Genomic DNA, 6,484 nt, shown 5'->3' with positions numbered 1-6,484 from the left:
CACCTTCCCCTTCCTATACTCCTTGACATGCACAAACCCCACCACAGGGCAGAATGATTTGACACCATTGTTTCAAATCTCTAAAGGTACCTATGTAGAAATTAGAGATGGGCAGTGTCATGTGCAAGCTAATTTTTAGGCATAAATCTGCAAATATATGTTTGTGAATTACTTCCTAGAAATAGTGGGACATGGTTCTCTTAGAAGCTGTTAGATCAAGGGGTTTTGTGTATGTTAAACCACCCAGGGGGGCTGGTAGATAAGGGTAGCACCTTATGTCATTTATGGCAGGACGCAAATGGGAAAGCCTTTGAAGAAATCTCCTGCAAGACAATGAAATCTCACACATGTTTGGGAGGCCCCAGACATGCCGACTGCAGAGACTGGGTAGTATGTAAATGACAGATTCAAACTGAATAAGGTCACAGGAAGGGGGGGGGGGCTGTGGGCCCTGTAGCTGGGTTTTAAAACTGTACTGAAAATGTAACTCCTGGTTCTTCTTCTGAGGGAGTTTAATTGAAGAGGTTCCATTTTTTCCTGCTCCTCCCGGCACCACAAACTTGATTCTAAGTGAGGTATCAATTCTGTGTTTTATCCTTTTTATTTTATAAGAAACAATTGCACTATATTTGTATGTCATTTTATTATCTTTTTATCTTAAGCATTGTGGATGTGTCTTCCATATTAAATTACACTTAATAAGTTCTAGTCTCTGTGTTCTTATGAATTCACGCGACAGTTTGGTCCAGACGCTACCTAATTGAAACTGTGCAAACCTTGTGGTTTAAGTGAACTCTGATTAAAGTAAATTGTGTTGGATTAATGCTAGGGAGAACCGAAGGCTTCCTAAATAAGAGTGTCAGCTCTTATCCGAAACAACCTTGGTGGTGGTAATTAGTATCGCAAAGCTAGTGTGTGGCATAGATAGGGAAGTATTTAATCATTTTAGACATACCAAGTGGTTGTTGTGTGGTTAACCCTGTGTCACATAAGCGTCACGCAGACTCAGGTGAGTGCTGTTCGTGACAAATTGCAGGCTCGGTATCCTTGACACTGAACCCGCCTGAACTTCGGGAATCCGAGTACTGAGACGAGGAAAAACCTCATTGTGACCGCGCTGGATCTCGGGAGTTTTAGAATGAATAAACAGCCGCCTCCATGGCAATCTAGCGCCATTTGAGAAAGGGACAGAGAAGGGTCACAGGAATAGAGGAATATAGAGGAGGCATTTTTCCTAATTTATACTACAAAGTGTTTGGGGTGTCATATCCCCCCTTCTAAAAAAAACTATTTGCTGACTGCTGAAGTTGTAATATAGCAGCACAGTATATTTCTGAATTTGCACTAGAAAGTGTTTGGGGTCTCATATACCCCCTCATAAAAAAGATGTATTTTCTGCAAAGGATGATGGAGGATTATTTTCAAGAGGTAATTGACATGTAAATGTCAGATAGTCCCTTTCCATACTGGGAGGAAAAACAAGCCATTTGGAAACCCATGTACAAACTTGCTTTGCAATACCTAAGCTGCCCACCCTCCAGTGTGTACTCAGAAAGAGTATTCAGCACAGCCGGGAACCTTGTCAGTGATCCACGTAGGAGGTTACTTCCTAAAAATGTGGAAAAGATGATATTCATCAAAATGAACTGCATCTTCCATGAGGAAGGCCTTTACCTGCAAATATATCCAAGTACTGAAACTACTCTAATGGCGGATTCCAGCGGAGATGAATTAATAGTCTGTGATGATGATGTACACACTGATTAAGGTGAGGATGATGCTGAAGATGATGACAACATCATCTTGACAGTGTAGAATTCACTTCACAACACTGTTGGTCTAACATGCATTTAGGCCATTGATAGCTGGTTTAGGGAGGGCCTAGCAGAGATTAAACTGTATTTTTCAGGATTTGCACTAATAAGGGTAGTGTGTAATATACATCCAAAGAGAAAAGGTGCTTTGGTCATTTTTATTTATCTACAAGTCTTTGCAGGCTTTGTTTCTTATTTGTACTAATAAGTGTAGGGTGTAATATACACCCAAAGAGAAAAGGTGCTTTGGTCATTTTGATTTATCGTAAAGTCTTTGCAGGCTGCTTTTTTGTAACTTTCACTATAAGTGTAGGGTGGTCATTTTTATTAATAGCGTCCTTAAAGCAGTTCATTGGGGCTGATTCTAAGCTCACTGATGAACTGGCTTTTTACTTTGGATATCAATAGCTCTTTCTAGTGCGTTGTCTGGCACCCTGGATTGGTGTGTGTCTGATAAAAGCACACACCTCGGGGGGGGGGGGGGGATCAGCGCTCGTTGACATGTATTAGCTGTAGAATTACCTCACTTATTCAAGAAACAGGTGGCGCACTCTTTCCCATATATTAGCTGTAGAATTACCTCACTTATCCAAGAAACCCATGAAGCGCTTGTTGCAATGTTTCCTAGATGCAGTAGGAACTGCCGTGTGTTTGAGTCATTGCTCTGTCGCTTACCATCCAGCCAGATCGCTGCAGTATTTGGCTGAAAGTGTATGAAAAGCATATTGTGACCTGTGAGATGGTCAAAATTGAATGGAAATGACTGGAAATTAGTGTTAGTGAGGTTAATAATAACGTAGGTACAAAATAATACCTACATTATTACATTATGTTATTTTAGCCCAAAAAATGGAATTTTGTAAAAAATAGCAAAACAAAACCAAACAAAACTAAAACCAAAACACGCAAGGGCGGTTTTGGCAAAAGCAAAAGAAAAACACGGGGATCAGTGAGTATCTCTAGTAGAAATATAAGATATTCAGATCAGAGGCTTTTGTACTCAGAGAAATAGAGGACTCCAGTTGTGGCTGGACTCTCTCCACTGATGGTCAAACAGAGGTTTATAGAGTTTGCTCAGACTTGCAGTTCAGAAACATGGCCCATTCCTGATACAAAGGGATTGAAGACAGTGAGAAAAGCCACACATCATTCTTAAAAGAAGAAATGGCTCTGCAGGCTAGTTACCAAGTTCTTTTAAGCTGAAGTGTCTCTGGTTTGAATCCCCTGTCTGGTTTCATTTTAGTAAACTGAATGTTGCAGCAGCTGATTGAAGACATTGAGAGAAGTGTGAGTTAGCTCAGTTGACTAGTAGTGAGGTGCCCATGGACAGTCATAGTAGAGAACCTGCTTTGAACTCCAAGTGGCTTCCTTTTAGCACATTTCATATTGCAATAGGCTTGATGAAGTCCATGAGAAAAGTCTGTCTATATCTTCAACAAATGTTCTAGCTTGGTGGCCCAATGGATAGGAGATCTGTTTACAGATTATATGGAGTCTCTGGTTTGAATCCCCAACCAGGTAGCATTTATAGCTCCTTTGATTTTGCTCCATGCCCCTTGATGGTATTGATAAAAGTCTCACTGCTGCTTAACATCATGTTCTGGCTCAGTTGACTAGTAGCCTAATTCTCTGCTTGTTGAGCTGATTCAGGTCTTAGTTCAAAACCACAAACAGTTGTAGCTTTTTGTACTTGGATTTTACACCTGGCTTGTTGAAGACATTGAGAAAAGTCTCAAGTGTTACTTACACTGTATGTTGGCTCAGTTGACTAGTAGCCAGGTACTCTTCTGTCTTTAGATGGCTGAGATCCTGGTTCAAATCCCCCTTTATACATTGGTTGGTGCACCTGGCTGGTTCGTGATGTTGAGAAGAATGTTCCTACTTACTTGAAGGACGGTCTGTCTTTATTCACATTGAGGGCATAAGTAAGTGTGCAAGCAGTAAAGTGCTCAACTGACAGCAGTGTTCCTAACAATGTAATGAAAAGAGTAGTATAGTAGCAAGTTAAGAATGTAAAAAAAAGTTAGTATTTTTTATATAGTTTGGCTGTTGTACCACAACAGCCAAGTTTATTAAACAATGCTAGACAATCAAATTAATACATCATTACTTTCAGAAGTGAACCCAACAATCAGCCCAGTGAGCAGGATGACAAGGGGGGAAAGACAGTCAAGCCTGTGCCGGGGATTTGAACTGGGACCTTCACCATCACAGTAAGCAATCTGGCTATTAGTCAACTGAGCCAACCAAGCCAGTACATGATGTGAGCAGCAGTTAGACTTTATCAATGTCATCATGGGGCCTGGAGCAAAATCAAAGGAGATATAAATGTTACCTGGTTGGGGATTCAAACTAGGGAATCCATATAAACCATAAACAGATCTCCTATGTACTGTGCCACCAAGTTAGAACATTTGTTTGTGATATGGAGAGACTTTTCTCATGGACTTCGTCAACATGAAATGTGCTAAAAAGGAAGCCACTCGGAATTCCAAGCAGAGCCTTTTCTATGACTGTCCACGGGCACCTCACTACTAGTCAACTGAGCTAACTTACACTTTTCTCAATGTCTTCAATCAGCCTGCTACAACATTCAGTTTACTAAAATGAAACCAGACAGGGGATTCAAACCAGAGACTCTTCAGCACTCCACATAAATAACCAGGTGACTAGCCTGCTGAGCCATTTCTTCCTTTATGAGCAATGTTAGACTTTTCTCACTGTCTTCAGTAAGTTTGTATCAGGAATGGGCCATGTTTCTGAACTGCAAGTCCCAGAAAACTCTGTAAAACCACTGAAAGGAAGAAATGGCTCAGCAGGCTAGTCGCCTGGTTCTTTATATGGAGTGTTGAAGAGTCTCTGGTTTGAATCCCCTGTCTGGTTTCATTTTAGTAAATTGAATATTGCAGCAGTATGATTGAAGACATTGAGAAAATAATAAGTCAACTAGTAGTGAGGTGCCTGTGGACAGTCATAGTAGAGGCCCTGCTATGAATTCCGAGTGGATTCCCTTTTAGCACATTTCATGTTGGAACAAGTTGACGAAGTCCATGAGAAAAGTCTCTCCATATTATCCACAAGTGTCGTAGCTTGGTGGTGCAGTAGATAGGTGATCAGTTTATGGTTTATATGGGTTCCCTTGTTTGAATCCCCAACCAGGTAACATTTATTTCTCCTTTGATTTTGCTCCAGGCCCCATGATGACATTGATAAAGTCTAACTGCTGCTCGCATCATGTACTGGCTTGGTTGGCTCAGTTGACTAATAGCCAGATTGCTGACTGTGATGATGAAGGTCCCAGTTCAAATCCCCAGCACAGGCTTGACTGTCTTTCCCCCCTTGTCATCCTGCTCACTGGGCTGATTGTTGGGTTCCCTTCTGAAAGTAATGATGTGTTAATTTGATTGTCTAGCATTGTTTAATAAACTTGGCTGTTGTGGTACAACAGCCAAACTATAAAAATACTAACTTTTTTACATACTTAATCTTGCTACTATACTACTCTTTTCTCAACATTCCTGACATTGTTCCCAACATTGTTACATTGTTAGGAACACTGCTGTCAGTTGAGCACTTTACTGCTTGCACACTTACTTATGCCCTCAATGTGAATAAAGACAGACCGTCCTTCAAGTAAGTAGAAACATTCTTCTCAACATCACGAACCAGCCAGGTGCACCAACCAATGTATAAAGGGGATTTGAACCAGGATCTCAGCCATCTAAAGACAGAAGAGTACCTGGCTACTAGTCAACTGAGCCAACATTCAGTGTAAGTAATACTTGAGACTTTTCTCAATGTCTTCAAAAAGCCAGGTGTAAAATCCAAGTACAAAAAGCTACAGCTGTTTGTGGTTTTGAACTAAGACCTAAATCAGCTCAACAAGCAGAGAACTAGGCTATTAGCCCTCTGAACCAGTACATGTTGTAAGCAGCAGTGAGACTTTTATCAATACCATCAAGGGACCTGGAGCAAAATCAAAGGTGCTGTAAATGTTACCTGGTTGGGGATTCAAACCAGGGACTCAATATAATCTGTAAACAGATCTCCTATCCATTGGGGCACCAAGCTAGAACATTTGTTGAAGATATAGAGAGATTTTTCTCATGGACTTCATTAAGCCTATTGCAATATGAAATGTGCTAAAATGGAAGCCACTTGGAATTCAAAGCAGGGCCTCTACTATGACTGTCCATGGGCACCTCACTACTAGTTGACTTATTATTTTCTCAATGTCTTCAATCATACTGCTGCAATATTCAATTTACTAAAATGAAACCAGACAGGGGATTCAAACCAGAGATTCTTCAGAACTCCATATAAAGAACCAGGCAACTAGCCTGCTGAGCCATTTCCTCCTTTAAGTTATTTTGCAGAGTTTGCTGGGACTTGCAGTTCGGAAACATGGCCCATTCCTGATACAAACTGACTGAAGACAGTGAGAAAAGTCTCACACCACTCATAAAGGAAGAAATGGCTCAGCAGGCTAGTCGCCTGGTTCTTTATATGGAATGCTGAAGAGTCTCTGGTTTGAATCCCCTGTCTGGTTTCATTTTAGTAAACTGAATGTTGTAGCAGGCTGATTGAAGACATTGAGAAAAGTGTAAGTTAGCTCAGTTGATTAATAGTGAGGTGCCCGTGGACAGTCATAGAAGAGGCTCTGCTTGGAA

Source organism: Mixophyes fleayi, chromosome 11, assembly GCF_038048845.1.
Source record: "Mixophyes fleayi isolate aMixFle1 chromosome 11, aMixFle1.hap1, whole genome shotgun sequence".
In the NCBI taxonomy this organism is placed as follows: domain Eukaryota; kingdom Metazoa; phylum Chordata; class Amphibia; order Anura; family Limnodynastidae; genus Mixophyes; species Mixophyes fleayi.
The sequence above is the reverse complement of the archived record's forward strand: the minus strand, read 5'-3'. Positions refer to the sequence as shown.